Source organism: Phyllobates terribilis, unplaced genomic scaffold (genome assembly GCF_046119375.1).
Source record: "Phyllobates terribilis strain yellow unplaced genomic scaffold, ASM4611937v1 Scaffold_57__1_contigs__length_8443340, whole genome shotgun sequence".
NCBI lineage: Eukaryota > Metazoa > Chordata > Amphibia > Anura > Dendrobatidae > Phyllobates > Phyllobates terribilis.
The window spans coordinates 3,775,858-3,792,784 of record NW_027362817.1 but is presented as its reverse complement, the minus strand read 5'-3'; the positions used below and the strand labels follow the sequence as shown (position 1 = coordinate 3,792,784).

Here is a 16,927-nt window from a genome sequence, read left to right as displayed (position 1 = left end):
GTTGTGTCACACACTGATCATGATGATCTTCATCATACACATTCCGGGTAAGTGTGTATTGCGGCCTGTATTCCGGGTGTGCCAAGATGGCCGCCACCATAAGGAAGCACCCTACAGGAAGGGTGCGTTTCACTGGGAAGGAGCACACCCACTGACATCTGGTCAGAGGCCGGAGGTGATGTAATGGGTGTAGTAAAACGGCCGCTGCATGATGAGGATGGGGCACTAGGAGTGGCTTGGTTTTCTCTATATATTTCCTTCCTTCTCTTCTAGCAACTATATCTTTGGGGTCCTGTCATTCCTGATCGAGCGACCCCTGCGACACAAACAATGTCTTTAGTTTTTTCATGATTTTGGCTCCAAGCGTCCCGTCCCCTTAGACTTATAACTAGACCAGGCATCTGATACACAAGTAGAATTGTAACAAGTCCCTACACTGCCTAACAAGCACTGAATTGATTCTTTTACGACTTAATGAAGCACTGAACACCCTGCGCACCCGCGTCCTAGTGACGTCTTAATATACGACTTAACGATGCAGTTGGCTCCCTGCGTATTCCACGTCTTAATAGAGGATTGGTTAACCCCGCGTGCCCGCGTCCTAATGACGTCTTAATACACGACTTATCAGTAACTTCACTCCCCGCGTGTCCCACGACTTAATAGAGGATTGGTCTGCCCCGCGCGCCCACGTCCTAATGACTTAATACATGACGTCACTCCCTGCGTGCCCGCGTTATAAATAAAGAAATTTTCCTAAATTCTCAAGTGTATACGTGTACGCCCCTGCGTACAAAGATCGTTCTAATGGGACGGGACCCCTGATATACCACAGAGCAGCAGTTAGCCAGGAGCGACTACAAACCAGAGTTCTTGGAATCACACAGTGGGGACCCGCCCAGTTGCAGGGGGCTGTCCCTAAGGGCCAATCTAGACACCACAAACTCACCAGAGACCGCTCAAAATACGAATAAGCACTACGGATTCATTAAATCTGCAGACGTATTCAGTGATGAGAGTTGGTCAGGCTCTCGCTTTGAGCAGTCCCGGCTCATCCATAGGTGGTCCAGTGATGGGCACCCCAAGACATAGAGTTCCCCTCGAGTGTGATCTGAGTCACGGCACCATTTGTGAAGATTTCACCAATTTAAGATACACTAGGTAACTGCTCTCCAAATTAAAGATGTCCGAGTGCATGCAGAGAAGCTAATTAACCAAATCTGCTAATCTGGTTGAAAAACTTCACTCAGAGACTGAACCACGCAAAATGGCATACTTTATTACGTAGACATGGGGTTAAATAGCATTCTCCTTCTAGGTGGGATTAGTAAAATGTATTGCTCTTTTCTGATAACTGGGCATGCTGTAATTTGTTCGTCCATTTATCTTTTGACCTAAGTAACGCCTTAGGAATTCCGATGGGAGGGGTGAGTTTGTCTCTCAGCGCCATCTTTACCAACTCGACATGAATCTCTCTGTTATCAGCCGTGCATATGCATACGTCATTCCCAGGAAATCATTTAGTTGTTCGTATCTACAATAAGAATAGAAGCTATTAGTTATATATTCATTAACTGTTAACATAATTCATGTACATATACACATTTGCATACATACATACACATAGATTATTCCATCATCTCTATATTGATACACACTGATTAGGTAATCTATTAAAAGAAACTAATTGATTTTCTATAATATATATATATTTTATCTTGACAGTACTTATCTTTAATATGGCTTAGTTCTATGTATTGACTTGTTATATTGTTCATTGATATAGACTTGTATGTATAAATACATTTATATCTTTCTCCTTTTTGTTATACTTATTTATATATGTAAATTATCACAATGTCCAAACAAATCTTATTTACATATGTGTTTTAATAAAACTATTTGAGAACTATGGGCTGAATTTTCAATTCTAAAGCTCGGAGTACGGCACTTCCACTACAAGAAATAGGTGTGAACAGGTGCTTACTAAGAGGAGCTACCTCCATGTACAATGAACAAACAAAGTAGCACAATGTAACGCTGAGTATGTAAATATGAAGTATGAAATATGAATAGCATTACTGCTGTAGAAAATTGAAATAAACGAGAAATTTTAGCGCATGAAAATATGAAGTAAGAAATATGAATAGCATTACTGCTGTAGAATATAGAAATAAATGAGAAATCTTAGCGCATAAATTGGCCAATTCATGAGTACCTGACAGCCGCGATAAGGCGTTTCTCGATGTCAGGACCTAACAATGTGAATACCTCTCTAAGGGACATCCGTCTGCTTATGTGTGGGAAAGTAAGATCCTGATGCAATTAAAACCACTTGCGGCATGGTGGTGGAGTGCTCAGTCAAAGCTTAAATCTAGTAACAAAGAAAATGACGGCACTTCCACTACAAGAAATAGGTGTGAACAGGTGATTTCTAAGAGGAGCTACCTCCATGTACAATGAACAAACAAAGTAGCACACTGTAACGCTGAGTATGTAAATATGAAGTATGAAATATGAATAGCATTACTGCTGTAGAATATAAAAATAAATGAGAAATCTTAGCGCATAAATTGGCCAATTCATGTGTACCTGACAGCCGCGATAAGGTGTTTCTCGATGTCAGGACCAAACAATGTGAATACCTCTCTAAGGGACATCCGTCTGCTTATGTGTGGGAAAGTAAGATCCTGATGCAATTGTAGCATCGGCGTCTCTGCCCCTTGCTAGGCAGAGATGCCGTCCCTCTCACCTCCTCCAGCGCTTCTCTCCCTGCTGCTTCCGGCACGCGCTCCTTCCCCGGCAGTGTGCTTAGGGCGCGCGCGCTCTCCCCCTCTCTTAAAGGGACCGCGCACGCCGTCCTTAGGAGTCCCCGGCCAATTGTCGTTGGACCTCCCATATATAAGGCACCTCCTCCAAAATGGAGGTGCCCGAGCAATGTTGTTTGCACTGTGTCTCACTTGTGCTTCAGCCCTCAGGTTCCGCTGCTAGCCTGACTTCTCGTCCGGCCTGCCAGCCTGTTACTTGCCTTGTCCGCCAGACCGCTCACCTGGGAGCGTCCTTCAGTTACCTGCCTGTTACCTGCCTCGTCAGTCAGACCGCTCACCTGGGAGCGTCCACCAGTTACGTGCCTGTGTCCTGCTTCGTCTGTCAGCCCACTCACCTGGAGCAGCCACCAGTTACCTGCCTGTTACCTGCTGTCTCCGTCAGCCCGCTCACCTGGGAGCACCCGCCAGTTACCTGTCAGGTATCCGCCTCGCCTGTCTACCCTGAGACTGTCCCGGTCACTTGCCGTGACCACCTGCCTATCTACCCAGAGACTGCCCCCGTCACTTGCCGTGACCACCTGCCTGTCTACCCAGAGACTGCCCCGGTCACTTGCCGTGACCACCTGCTTGCCCTCCCTGGGAGTCACCCGCTTCCTTACAAGGACTTCCCCCTTGTATTGCAGCTCAGAGGTTCCACCTCCCGGACCCGTAACAGTTTGCTCGGGCCATGAAACCCGGTGGCACCCAAGCTCCCTCGCTCTCTGACCTATACCATGAAGTCTCCCGTCAGAGATCCCAGCAGGAGTCCATCCTGAACCACCTGCGGAATGTCAACTCCCGCCTGGACACACTGACTGCTCCACCAGCAACCACCGCTAGTGTCACGTCTCGCACCCCAGCAGTGTCGCTGCCCACCAATACCATGGCATCCTGCTCCGGACCCCGGCTTTCTGCACCTCCTTGCTTCGGAGGCGACCCCGCTCAAGCTCGGGGCTTCATAAACCAGTGCACCCTGCACTTTGAACTCTTGGCTCACCTGTTTATCTCCGACCGGGCCAAAGTGGCATTCATCATGTCCCATCTCACTGGGGAGGCACTGGAATGGCTTAACCCCCTGTGGGAGAGAGGGGATCCCCTGGTGTCCGATCTGTCGTCTTTCTTCACTGCTTTCTGGAGAGTCTTCTATGAACTGGGACGAAAGGCCTCATCTGCCTCCTCTTTGCTACGTCTCCGCCAAGGGAGTCTCACCGTGGGCCAATATGCCATACGGTTCCGCACCCTCGCTTCTGAGCTTGCTTGGGATAATGAGGCCCTGGTGTCCGTCTTCTGGGAGGGTCTTTCCGGTCGAATTAAAGATGAGCTCGCCGGTCGGGATATTCCTACCACCCTGGATGACCTGGTGTCGCTGGCTACCCGGATTGACATCCGGTTTCAAGAACGCACCAAAGAGACCACCAGTGAGAGAAGGTTTCCCCGCCTAGCTCCTACTTTCCAGAAACCTGTCTCCTCTTCTGTCACTCCCCGGGCGCACTCACCCGAGCCCATGCAGATCGACCAGACCAAGATGGTCAAATCTCGCCAAGAGTCACGCCGAGCCGAGGGGAGCTGCTTCTATTGTGGCAGTAAGGAGCACCTGATTTGTTCCTGCCCGGAGAGGCCGGGAAACTCCAGTGTCTAGGACCGCTCGGAGAGGTCGCCCTAGACAAAAATAAGTCCTCTCCAACCCTGACTTTGTCTGTATCTATCTCCTGGGGAGAGAACCGTCACTTTGAACTCGCCCACCTGGATTCTGGATCCGCTGGAAACCTCATCTCCCAGTCCCTGGTTGAGAAATACCGTATTCCCACCAAGTCTCTGGCTGAACCTTTGTCTGTCGCCTCCGTGGATGGAAGACTCCTTCCGGTGACCATCCTGCTCGCCACGGAACCCATAACCCTGCAGGTGGGAATGCTGCTCTCTGAGGTAATCTCCTTTCATGTGTTGCCCAGACTCTCCCACTCCCTATTGCTAGGTTTGCCTTGGCTCCAGACACATTAACCCGTGTTGAACTGGCATTCTGGTGAAGTACTCCGGTGGGGGTCGGTCTGCCATAAGACCTGCCTGGTTCCGGTTCGTCTGGTTCGTCCTCCACCTACCCCAGCTAATTTACCCTGTCTTCGGGCTCCTTACTGGCCCTATGCTGACGTCTTCGGTAAAAAGGAAGCAGAGACATTGCCACCTCATAGGCCATATGATTGCCCGATCGACCTGGTACCTGGCGCCACTCCACCCCGTGGGCGTATTGTCTGCGGCTGAAACCCGGGCCATGTCTGAGTACATAGAGGAGAATCTGGCCAGGGGATTCATCCGGAAGTCTACTTCCCCAACTGGAGCCGGATTCTTCTTTGTCAAGAAAAAGGATGGCTCGCTACGCCCCTGTATTGACTATAGAGGACTCAATCAGATCACGGTTAAGAATAAATATCCCCTTCCGCTCATCTCTGAGTTATTTGATCGCTTTAAAGGCGCCAGGATCTTTTCCAAGCTGGATCTATGTGGAGCGTATAACCTGGTCCGTATCCGTCAGGGAGACGAGTGGAAAATGGCATTTAATACCCGGGACGGACACTATGAGTACCGTGTGATGCCCTTCGGTCTCTGCAATGCTCCCGCCATCTTCCAAGAACTGGTCAACGACATCTTCCGTGACCTTCTTTACTCCTGCGTGGTGGTATACCTGGACGACATCTTGGTCTTCTCTCTGGATCTTCCCACACACCGGAGGGATGTTCATCAGGTCCTGCTTAGGCTCAGGCAGAACCACCTCTATGCTAAATACGAGAAGTGCTTTTTTGAGCAGACCTCTCTTCCATTCCTGGGCTATGTTATCTCCCAGACAGGCTTGCGAATGGATCCCGAGAAGCTCTCTGCTGTCCTAAAGTGGCCCCGCCCGGAGGGCTTGAAGGCGATAAAGCGATTCCTGGGCTTCGCTAATTACTATCGTCTCTTCATTCCTCACTTCTCGTCTCGGACTGCGCCCATATCTGCGCTCACCCGTAAGGGAGCAAATCCCAAGGTATGGCCACTAGTGTTGAGCCACCCCCGTAGTGTTCGAGTTCGGTTCGTCGAACACCCGTGTGTTCGCCGAACTGTTCGTCGAACTGTTCGTCGAACACCTTCGAACACCGTTAAAACCAATGGCAGGCAAACAAAAACACATAGAAACACATAGAAAACACCTTCAAAGGTGTCCAAAAGCTGACAAACTGCTCAGAAGACATAACTAACACATGGAAAAGTGACAAGTACATATAGTCATGCGAAAAGAAAAGAGGTGGAGGAGTAAAAGGAGGGGGAGACACAGATATAGGCATGTCATGCCCTTCTAAAATCCAAAAAGTGAGAAGCCGACACGGCCAGTTCGTTCCTGCCCGTGCCACCTCCGTGTCGCCGGGTTTGTGCCAGAGCCGCGGTGGACCCTGACGGCCAGCCCCCCTCTCCCAATACTGGTGCCTGTCCGCTGGTGGGGCGAGCCCCCCTGCAGTGGGGGGGGGGTAACATCTGCAGAAGAAAGACCATCTTCCAGCCAAGCTAAGATGTCGACTTCTTTTCGTGGACAATGTGATACGATCCCTTTCTTACGGACACGCCCATCGCTACAAATTCCAGATGAGGCACAAAAACAGCAGGTGCTTCAGCGGATATCAAGTGCTCCTTCAAGTGGGCTCTCCTCCACCTCAATTTCAACATCACAAATATTCCAGTCCTCAGAGGTGTCACCCCAATCGCACTTGCTTCCTCACAGCTCCCAAGTCTCCAGCTGACCGTCTGAGTATGGGGTAACACAGATGGTTGAGTCTGCAGAGCTGTTTACTCATACTATAGCCTGGGAAACGTAAGTCTGCTCCAGAGCCTCTGTTAATCCTACGAGGAAATGATCTGCACTGATGCCCAGAATCTTTATAAGTCGGATCCAGGACCAGATGAAGAAGGTTCTGAGCATAATGTAGACCCTCGTTCCCAAACTGTAACTCCTGTTGGTGGAGACAATGATGAAGACGATGATGAGACTCAAATACCTGATTGGAGCGACAACTTGACTTTTCGGTCAGGGCAGGAAGAGGTTGGCTTTGAGGACGACGGGTGTGATAACACACAGGGTGATGATGACGAGGTTGGAGATCCCACTTACTGTCAACCCACAGTCAGCCAGTCGATGAGGTCAACGGAGGAGGTGGAGGAGGATGTGACTAGCCCAGGGGATGGGGATGACTCGGTACCTGGGCCTTTGCCTGGCCTTGGGGATGTCGCGGTGGTCGGCTCCCTGGCCCGTACCCTGGGGTCACTCTTTAAAAGAGTGGATAATTGTTAATTTTATAAGAGTTTGTGACGCCACCTGTGGAATCTGGTGAGAAGCACCAGCGCTGCAGCAGTCCACTGAGACCCGTGATAAGGCTGCTCGATGGTATAGCTCCCCACAGGTGGAGCTAGGTCTCAGGGCAGCGTATGCAGGGGGAATGCAGGACAGGCGAGACCCAGCTGGGTCAGAGCAAGAACGGGAACGGACACGGTAGTCACTTCAGTACCTTTTACTGCAGGAAATTCAGGCACATCCCGGAGCACTGTAGGGTGAAGGGTGAATATCAGGATCCTCCCCAATGAGCGGGTGTAGGGCCTCCTGTTTCTTGCCTCTGCGTAGTAAGTTTCTGACCTGCCTGGAGCTAGGCCTAACTTTGTCTCTGTCCTACGCTGGCTGATCTTGTGGTAGGGCCTTCTCTTGGAGTTCACGCTCCCACTATGCGGGGCCTAAGCGTCTCCTGGCTCTGTTACGTATCAGCACCTTAGCCATCCTGGGACTTATAGTTCTCCAGGGATTCCGGTTATGCCTTACTGAATCTAGTTAGCAGGAGCCTCGTGCTCCACTGCTGAACTATTAACTGAGTTCTCTAGACTAGACTGAGCTCCACTGCAGACTGACCTCTCTTAGGCTTCTCTACTGCAGGAGCTCTTCAGAGGAACTGAACTGCCTAGCTCCACCTTCCCTATTTATATCCCTAACGGGCTCCCTCTGCTGGTCTGAGGTGGAAGGTGGAGATGTGTGAATGTTTATGGGGGCCTCTTGTGGAGGATTCCATCAATACACTCTTCTAGGATATGTGATACCAAGCACAGCGGAGCGTCACAGATGCTATTGACGACGAGGTTAGGTTGCGCCTTCCTGGACACAGATGGAGTACTGGAAGCACGTCAACAACTGCATCCTCAACCACAACTCTGCCTCTGACCACAAGTCGTAGTGGCTCTTCAGGTCGCATGGGTTCTAAGCCTTGCATAGCCTGGGCATTTATTCAGAATGATAAGGATGACCCAACTCGTGTTATCTGTAATATTTGTAACCAAAACATAAGTAGAGGCCAAAAAATCCATAGTTTGAGTACTTCATGCATGAACCGGCACATGGATATGAAGCATAAGTTGCAGTGGGAAGCTCACTGTGCTACAATGCGGCCTAGCAGGCTGGGCCAACCACCGTCTGCCCCATCTTGTGCATCCGCGGCCTCTTCATCCTCTGTGACTGGGGGGACAGCAGTCACACATGTTTTTGGACGCAGACCTGCCACCTCTTTACCTGCAACAGCCAGTGTGATTGGCAGGTCATCAGTTCATTGGGAAGTGGAAACACCTGCTGGTGTTGAGCGCTCTCTGACATCGAGAGCACCAGCTTTGGATCAAGGCAATCTAACATGTCCGCCTGCATCTTCCTCACAGACCGGCAGTTTGCCGGGGACATCCTACTCAACTCCGTCTAAACACAACAGCCAGCCCTCGGTCCCTCAGATGTGGAAAAGTAAAAGACCATTTCCTCCTAGCCATGAGAAAGCTAAGAGGATGAATTTCACCATCTGCAAGCTCTTGGCTACAGAAATGCTGCCTTTCCGCCTGGAGGACACAGTGGATTTTCGAGACCTTATGTCCGTCTCAGTGCCCCAGTACCAGATGCTCAGTCGGCACTACTTCTCAAAGAAAGGTGTGCCTGCGCTCCACCAGCATGTCGCACACAACATCACCTCTTCTTTGAGAAACTCTGTGTGTGACAGGGTGCATTTCACCACAGACACTTGGACGAGTAGGCATGGACAGGGGCGTTACATGTCGCTGACTGGGCACTGGATAACTATGGTAACAGCAGGACAAGGGGCTGCTGTCCAAGTCTTACCGTCCCCACGAGTTGTGCGTCAATCCTCTTTATCTCGAAGTTCCTCCACTGCTTCTGCCTCCTCAACCTCCTCTCGGTCCTCCACCTGCACCCAAAGCCTGTCTGGTAATGCCACCTGCATTCTAACTGCGCAGAAGGAATCCTGCACACCTCCTTACTATGCTGGCAGCAGGGCTCAAGGCATCAGTGTTTACTTTCATAGAATGGTAGAGTTGGAAGGGACCTCCTGGGTCATCTGGTCCAACCCCCTGCTCAAAGCAGGATTCACTAGATCATCTCAGACAGATGTCTGTCCAGCCTCTGTTTGAAGACGTCCATTGAAGGGGAACTCACCACCTCTCGTGGCAGCCTGTTCCACTCATTAATCACCCTAACTGTCAAAAAGTTTTTTCTAATATCTAATCTGTGTCTCCTCCAATTTAGTTTCATCCCATTGCTTCTAGTCTTTCCTTGTGCAAATGAGAATAAAGATGATCCTTCTACAATGTGACAGCCCTTGACATATTTGTAGACAGCTATTAAGTCTCCTCTCAGTCTTCTTTTTTGCAAGCTAAACATTCCCAAATCCTGCAACCGTTCCTCATAGGACATGGTTTGCAGACCAGTCACCATTCTGGTCGCTCTTCTCTGAACTTGCTCCAGTTTGTCTATGTCTTTTTTAAAATGTGGTGCCCAAAACTGTACACAGTATTCCAGATGAGGTCTGACCAAAGAGGAGTAAAGACCGATAATGACTTCACGTGATCTAGACTGTATGCTTCTGTTAATACATCCCAGAATTGTATTTGCCTTTTTTGCTGCTGCATCACACTGTTGACTCATGTTCAGTCTATGATCTATTAGTATACCTAAGTCTTTTTCACATGTACTGTTGCTTAGCTCTATTCCTCCCATTCTGTATATGCTTTTTTCATTTTTATTGCCCAGATGTAGTACTTTGCATTTTTCCCTGTTAAAAACCATTCTGTTGGTTGCTGCCCACTGCTCCAGTTTATTTAGGTCTTTTTGAATCCTCTCTCTCTCTTCTCTAGTATTAGCTATCCCTCCTAGCTTTGTGTCATCAGCAAATTTAATCAGTTTACCCTCAATTCCTTCATCTAAATCATTGATAAAGATGTTGAACAATACAGGTCCCAGGACGGAGCCCTGTGGTACCCCACTTGAGACATTCATCCAGCTGGATGTGAAGCCATTTACAACCACCCTTTGAGTCCGATCACTAAGCCAGTTATGAATCCACCTAACAGTTGCCTGGTCCATTGCATACTTGGTCATTTTTTTAATAAGGATGGTGTGAGATACTTTGTCAAATGCTTTGCTGAAGTCAAGATATACTATATCTACAGCATTTCCCTGATCCACCCAGTCAGTGATTCTGTCATAGAAGGAAATTAAGTTAGTCTGACATGACTTGTTAGTTACAAACCCATGCTAACTCTGGTTAATCACTTCATTCTTATCCATGTACTTACATACATGTTGTTTAATAATTTGTTCAAAGATCTTTCCTGGTATAGAAGTCAGACACACCGGCCTATAGTTCCCTGGGTCCACCTTCTTCCCCTTTTTGAAGATAGGAACAACATTTGCTCTTCTCCAGTCTTCTGGGACTTCTCCTGTTCTCCAAGAATTTTCAAAGATTATGGAGAGTGGTTCTAAAATTTCTTCTACGATCTCCTTCAGTACTCTGGGGTGTAATTCATCTGGACCTGGAGACTTGAACTCATTTATGTTAGCTAAATATTCCCTCACAATCTTTCTGTTTACAGATAACTTGGATTCCTCTATTCCTTTAAAAGGACAGTGAAGATCAGTTGATGTTACATTTTCTTTCTGAGAGAAAACAGATGCAAAATAGGAATTAAAAAGTTCGGCCTTCTCAACATCCTCTCTTACCATTTCTCCATTTTCATCCTGTAAAAATCCTATAGCATCTTTGACTTTTCTTTTACTTTTGACATACCCCCAAAATCCTTTTTTATTGCTTTTGACATCTCTTGCAAGCCTTAATTCATTGTCAGCTTTAGCTAACCTGATACGTGCCCTACAGGATCTACAGACTGCATTATAATCTTCTTTAGATATGCCTCCCTCTTTCCATTTAATAAACATTTCTTTCTTTCTTTTTAGCATGTGTTTAAGTTCTGTGTTCATCCATCCTGGTTTCCTTAAATGCTTCCCATTCTTCCTACTTTTCGGGATTGTTAACGATTGTGCTTTGAGAATCTCATTTTTAAAAATTTCCCATCCTTCCTGGACATTTTTGTCCTTAAGGACATCCAGCCATTGGATCCCTCCTATTCTCTTTCTGAGTCTCTTAAAATCTGCCTTTCTAAAATCTAACCTTGAAGTTTGAGTCTTCACATGTCTTCCTCCTCTAGTTAGCCAAAATTCTATAATAGCATGATCGCTGCCTCCTAGGGTCCCAGCCACCTTTACCTCCTCAACCATTTCCTCCCTGTTTATAAGGATTAGATCCAAAGTAGCAGATCCCCTTGTTTTCTCCCCTACCTTTTGGAAGATAAAGTTGTCAGCAAGAGAGGATAAGAATTTGCTTGACCTGTTAGTTTTACTTGAGAGAGATTCCCAACAAATGTCTGGATAGTTGAAATCTCCCATGACCACTACGTCATATTTTTTGGAGAACTTGGTCATTTGATACATAAAGAGTTCATCCATATCTTCAGCTTGCCCAGGTGGCCTGTAGTAAATGCCTACAATGGTGTCCTTTCCGTTGTTCTCTCCTTGTATTCTTACCCAAACAGTTTCCACAGAACTCCCAGTCTCTGAAGCTTCAATCTCTGTGCAGATATACGCTTTTCTAACATACAATGCAACACCTCCTCCTCGTTTATCAAGTCTGTTTCTTGCAAATAAGTTGTATCCTTTTAGCCTTTTATTCCAATCATGTGTATCGTCCCACCAAGTTTCAGTGATTCCAATGACATCATATTCCTTTTCCTGCATTAGTAGTTCCAATTCTCCTTGTTTGTTGCCCATGCTTTGTGCATTTGTATAAAAACATTTTAGTTTGTGATTGGTTTCTCTTCCTCCCATATTTTTATTATTTAAATTGTTTTGTCTTTGTTCTTCCTTTCCACTTCCAGTAGCAGAGATCTCAATAGTATTTGTCAGCTGTATGGCTTTTTCTGGCCTTTTGCTTCCCTTCCCACATTGTTCTAGTTTAAAGCTCTTCTGATGAGTGTAGCAAGGCGACTTCCAAATACATGTTTTCCAGTCTTCGTAAGGTGCACCCCATCTCTAGCAAGTAGTCCATCGTATAGGTAATTCATTCCGTGATCCAGAAATCCAAATCCTTGTTGACGGCACCATCGACGTAGCCAGTTGTTCACCTGTAGAATCTTATTCCACCTCATTGTTCCATGGCCATCCACTAGGAGGATGGATGAGAAGACCACCTGCGCTCCCAATTCTTTCACTTTCTTGCCTAAGTCTTCAAAGTCACTGCAGATGGTTTCCAGGTCCTTTCTTGCGGTGTCATTTGTCCCCACATGTATTAGCAGGAATGGGTAGTGATCTGTAGGTCTGAAGAGTCTTGATATCCTGTCAGACACATCTTTAATTTTTGCTCCTGGAAGACAGCACATTTCTCTTGAGGTTATGTCTGGTCTGCAGATAGCGGCCTCTGTTCCTCTTAACAGGGAATCTCCCATGACCACCACTCTCCGTTTTTTCTTCACAACATTCTTCTTTCTCCATCCAGGAGGATTCTGAGGGCTTACAAGGTTATTCATTGCTGGCAAAGTCTTATTTTGCTGTATTTCTTCATGGTTCTCCTGCGTGAGAGCCTGGTACTGGTTCCTGAGCAGTATGGGTGCTGACTGCCTCTCGATCCTCCTGCTTCTGTGGGTCACATGCTTCCATTCCTCTGTTTCGTCAGGTGCAGTTCGAATTTCTTCTCTTTCTGAATCATGAAGAGATAATTCTGCTCTGTCTAAGAACTCTTCACCTTCCTTAATGATTTTCAAGTTAGTTAACCTCTCTTCTAGATTTCGCAACTTTTCCTCCAACAGGGACACAAGCTTGCATTTCTGGCATGTGAAGTTTGGCTTTTCCACTGGCAAGTCTGTGAACATGTAGCAGGATATGCAGCTCACCAAATGGCTCCTGGACTCTTCCATGTTCTTATTGTTAATGTTCTGAAAACAGTGAAAAAAGCTTAAAAAAAAAGCTTCAAAATGCAGTGTTCTTTGAGCTCGCAGAGACTCTTCACTTACCCCAAAATGCAGTGGGAATATGCAAATTATCTCCTCAGGACTCCTCCCCTGGTTTACCGATGTCCTCTTTTCAGCTCCAACAGCCAAAATCCAGTGTTCTTTGAGCTCGCGGAGACTCTTCACTTACCCCAAAATGCAGTGGGAATATGCAAATTATCTCCTCAGGACTCCTCCCCTGGTTTACCGATGTCCTCTTTTCAGCTCCAACAGCCAAAATCCAGTGTTCTTTGAGCTCGCGGAGACTCTCCACTTACCCCAAAATGCAGTGGGAATATGCAAATTATCTCCTCAGGATTCCTCCCCTGGTTTACCGATGTCCTCTTTTCAGCTCCAACAGCCAAAATCCAGTGTTCTTTGAGCTCGCAGAGACTCTTCACTTACCCCAAAATGCAGTGGGAATATGCAAATGATCTCCTCAGGACTCCTCCCCTGGTTTACCGATGTCCTCTTTTCAGCTCCAACAGCCAAAATCCAGTGTTCTTTGAGCTCGCGGAGACTCTTCACTTACCCCAAAATGCAGTGGGAATATGCAAATTATCTTCTCAGGACTCCTCCCCTGGTTTACCGATGTCCTCTTTTCAGCTCCAACAGCCAAAATCCAGTGTTCTTTGAGCTCGCGGAGACTCTTCACTTACCCCAAAATGCAGTGGGAATATGCAAATTATCTCCTCAGGACTCCTCCCCTGGTTTACCGATGTCCTCTTTTCAGCTCCAACAGCCAAAATCCAGTGTTCTTTGAGCTCGCGGAGACTCTTCACTTACCCCAAAATGCAGTGGGAATATGCAAATTATCTCCTCAGGACTCCTCCCCTGGTTTACCGATGTCCTCTTTTCAGCTCCAACAGCCAAAATCCAGTGTTCTTTGAGCTCGCGGAGACTCTCCACTTACCCCAAAATGCAGTGGGAATATGCAAATGATCTCCTCAGGACTCCTCCCCTGGTTTACCGATGTCCTCTTTTCAGCTCCAACAGCCAAAATCCAGTGTTCTTTGAGCTCGTAGAGACTCTTCACTTACCCCAAAATGCAGTGGGAATATGCAAATTATCTCCTCAGGACTCCTCCCCTGGTTTACCGATGTCCTCTTTTCAGCTCCAACAGCCAAAATCCAGTGTTCTTTGAGCTCACAGAGACTCTTCACTTACCCCAAAATGCAGTGGGAATATGCAAATTATCTCCTCAGGACTCCTCCCCTGGTTTACCGATGTCCTCTTTTCAGCTCCAACAGCCAAAATCCAGTGTTCTTTGAGCTCGCGGAGACTCTTCACTTACCCCAAAATGCAGTGGGAATATGCAAATTATCTCCTCAGGACTCCTCCCCTGGTACTTTGAAATGTCTGGGAAATGTGAGTCACACAGCTGCGGAGTTGTGGTCAGCTCTGGAGACCCAGTTTCATGAATGGTTGTCTCCACTGGACCTGCAACCAGGGAAGGCCGTGTGCGACAATGCTGCATCGCCGGGGCAATGTCACACACGTGCCTTGTATGGCTCACGTGTTGAACCTGGTTGTCCATAAATTGTTAGCCCACTATCCCGGACTAGATGGCCTTCTGCAGGGGGCACGGTCGCTGTGTGCTCACTTCCGCCGTTCGAATCCCGCAGCTCAATGACTTACATCTCTACAGAAGTCGTTGGGCCTGCCAGTTCACCGGCTGAAATGCGATGTGTCGACACGGTGGAATTCAACTCTGACCATGTTGCAGCGACTGTGGCAGCACCGACAAGCCCTGGTGCAATACGTTCTGACGTATAGCCTGGGCCAACGAGATCCAGAGGTGGGGCAAATAACGCTGCAGGAGTGGTCTCAGATCAGGGACCTATGAAGTTGACGCGCCCCCTGGGCCGTGGGGTACCCTGAGCCGGGCCGGTAGACGCTGGGGGTTGTAGTCACTGTGGCGGTGACCCGGTCCGTGATCCAGGGCGGTCAATCCAAGGGTAATTTGTATATATGGGTTTTATAATGTCCGACTACGCCACCTCTGGAGTGGGGCAAAAGGGGCCGCCGCTGCGGAACAGTCCTCTGAAGCTGGTGGTTTTGCAGCAATGGTATTATTACTCACCACAGGAAGAGTGTAGCTTGAGGGCAGTGTGGGTGGATGATGGTGGTTGTAGTGCAGGGAGTCAGTAATGAACACAGAATCCGTGTGATGCAGTCCCAAGATCTTTACTCACAGTTGTTGCAGTCCAGATTACAGGTACCAGAGCAATCTCACCCGTCGTGCTGTGCGTACTCAGTGAGGGGCTCAGTCCACCCCCAGATAGCTCCGGAGTACTTAGCAGGACCCCCTTCTGTGTGTCCTTTCTCTGGCCTTCTACCTGCACCTCACACCCAGTGACACTTCTATCCGGTATCCTCGGGCCTTGGCGGGCGACTTGTGTTCCGTCCCCTGGGTCCTATGTGGCTACCTTCTTAGTGAGACTGGTGTGGACTTTTACCTGCAGTACATGAAATGCTGCAGCCTCCGGTTTCTAGTTGAGCCTTGCTGTTTCTCCGCTAGTTGAGGGACCGGTTTCCCTTATCTGGTCTGACCCCTCTACCTCTTGGTAGCAGCAGGAGTACGGGTGGCCTTCTGCACGGCCCATAGCCCTAGGGTCCCTTCGGTTCCTGGAGCCTTCCTGCTCCCACTCCTCTCTTCTCTCCTTCAGTCCTGGGCCTCCCAGGCTAGGCCCGCCTCTGGAGCAGAGCTCATGCCGAGCCTCTGCTCCTGTCACTTTTCCTCCTCTGACTGGCTTGCTCTTTCTAAGATAGCTTCCTATTTATACTCTCCCTGTCATGTGCTCCGCTAAGCTGCTCCCCTAAGCACCCACTACATAGGACCCTTCCACCAGCTAGGGACTAGAGATGAGCGTTGTTCTACTCGAACTGTTCGCCAATCTCAAATTCGAGCTGTTTTGGGTGGTGTTCGAGCCGTTCGGCGAACACGAACAATTTGAGAAAAATTCGGCTGTTCGAGGTTATGTTCGATAACTGTTCGTGCACCAAAATCATAACTGGATTTTTTCTCAGTAATGATGAAAATTAATGTTAATACGCAGTTTGAGTGTACAGCGGGGTGGGGGGAGGGGCAGGGGATGGATCTCTGCAGGAACAATGAAGATCTCCATTTTTTTTTCTCTTTCCCGCATTTGCAGTGGGGAGGTGCAATCTGTCAGCCTATCAGCAGCGCACACACGGAGCGAAGTGCTTTTTTTCACACAAGCAAGGGCATGTGTCATTGGCAGTGTATGTCACATGTCCTTGCCCTATAAGACCAAGCCATTTTCCCCGTCGCCACCATTTTCTCACTGCTGCAGCTGCGTGTTAGACGGCACCGCTGTTGCTGTGTGCGCTATACCTTGTTAATTTCAAGCCAATTTTCGCACAAATATACAGATAGCTTGGGAGTAGGGAATAGTTGTGATTGCAGTCCTTTTAAGGACTAGGTTACAGCATTTCCTACGACTTTTATCAGGGAGGTCTGTGCTCTTAAATAGATAGATTGTCGGAGTAAAGACTAATTGTAATTGGAGTCCTCTTCAGGACTAGGTTACATCAGTTCCTATCAGTTTTTGCCAGGCAGGTCTGTGCCAGTGCTGTGCAAGTTTTTTTCACAGCATTTGGCTGAATCTAGCAAAGCTAATCCTTTTTGGCCTATTGCAGAGTGTGTTAGTCAGTGGAGTAGCCTATCTGTGTTGCAAGATATACCACCTGTGTATAGAATACCAATTTTTTTACTGCACCTAGCG

The 16,927-nt window shown here is 48.0% G+C and overlaps 1 long non-coding RNA gene across 3 annotated transcripts in view; it reads right to left on the bottom strand.

The window, feature by feature from the left end:
* Window positions 1-1,314: 1,314 nt before the first annotated feature.
* LOC141192316 (uncharacterized) overlaps window positions 1,315-16,927 on the bottom strand; it is a 110,947-nt gene continuing 95,334 nt past the window's right edge. For all 3 annotated transcript variants that reach the window (XR_012265868.1, XR_012265869.1, XR_012265867.1), the window contains exon 6: window positions 1,315-1,534. This is a non-coding gene — a long non-coding RNA (uncharacterized lncRNA). The remainder of the gene's footprint in view (window positions 1,535-16,927) is intronic.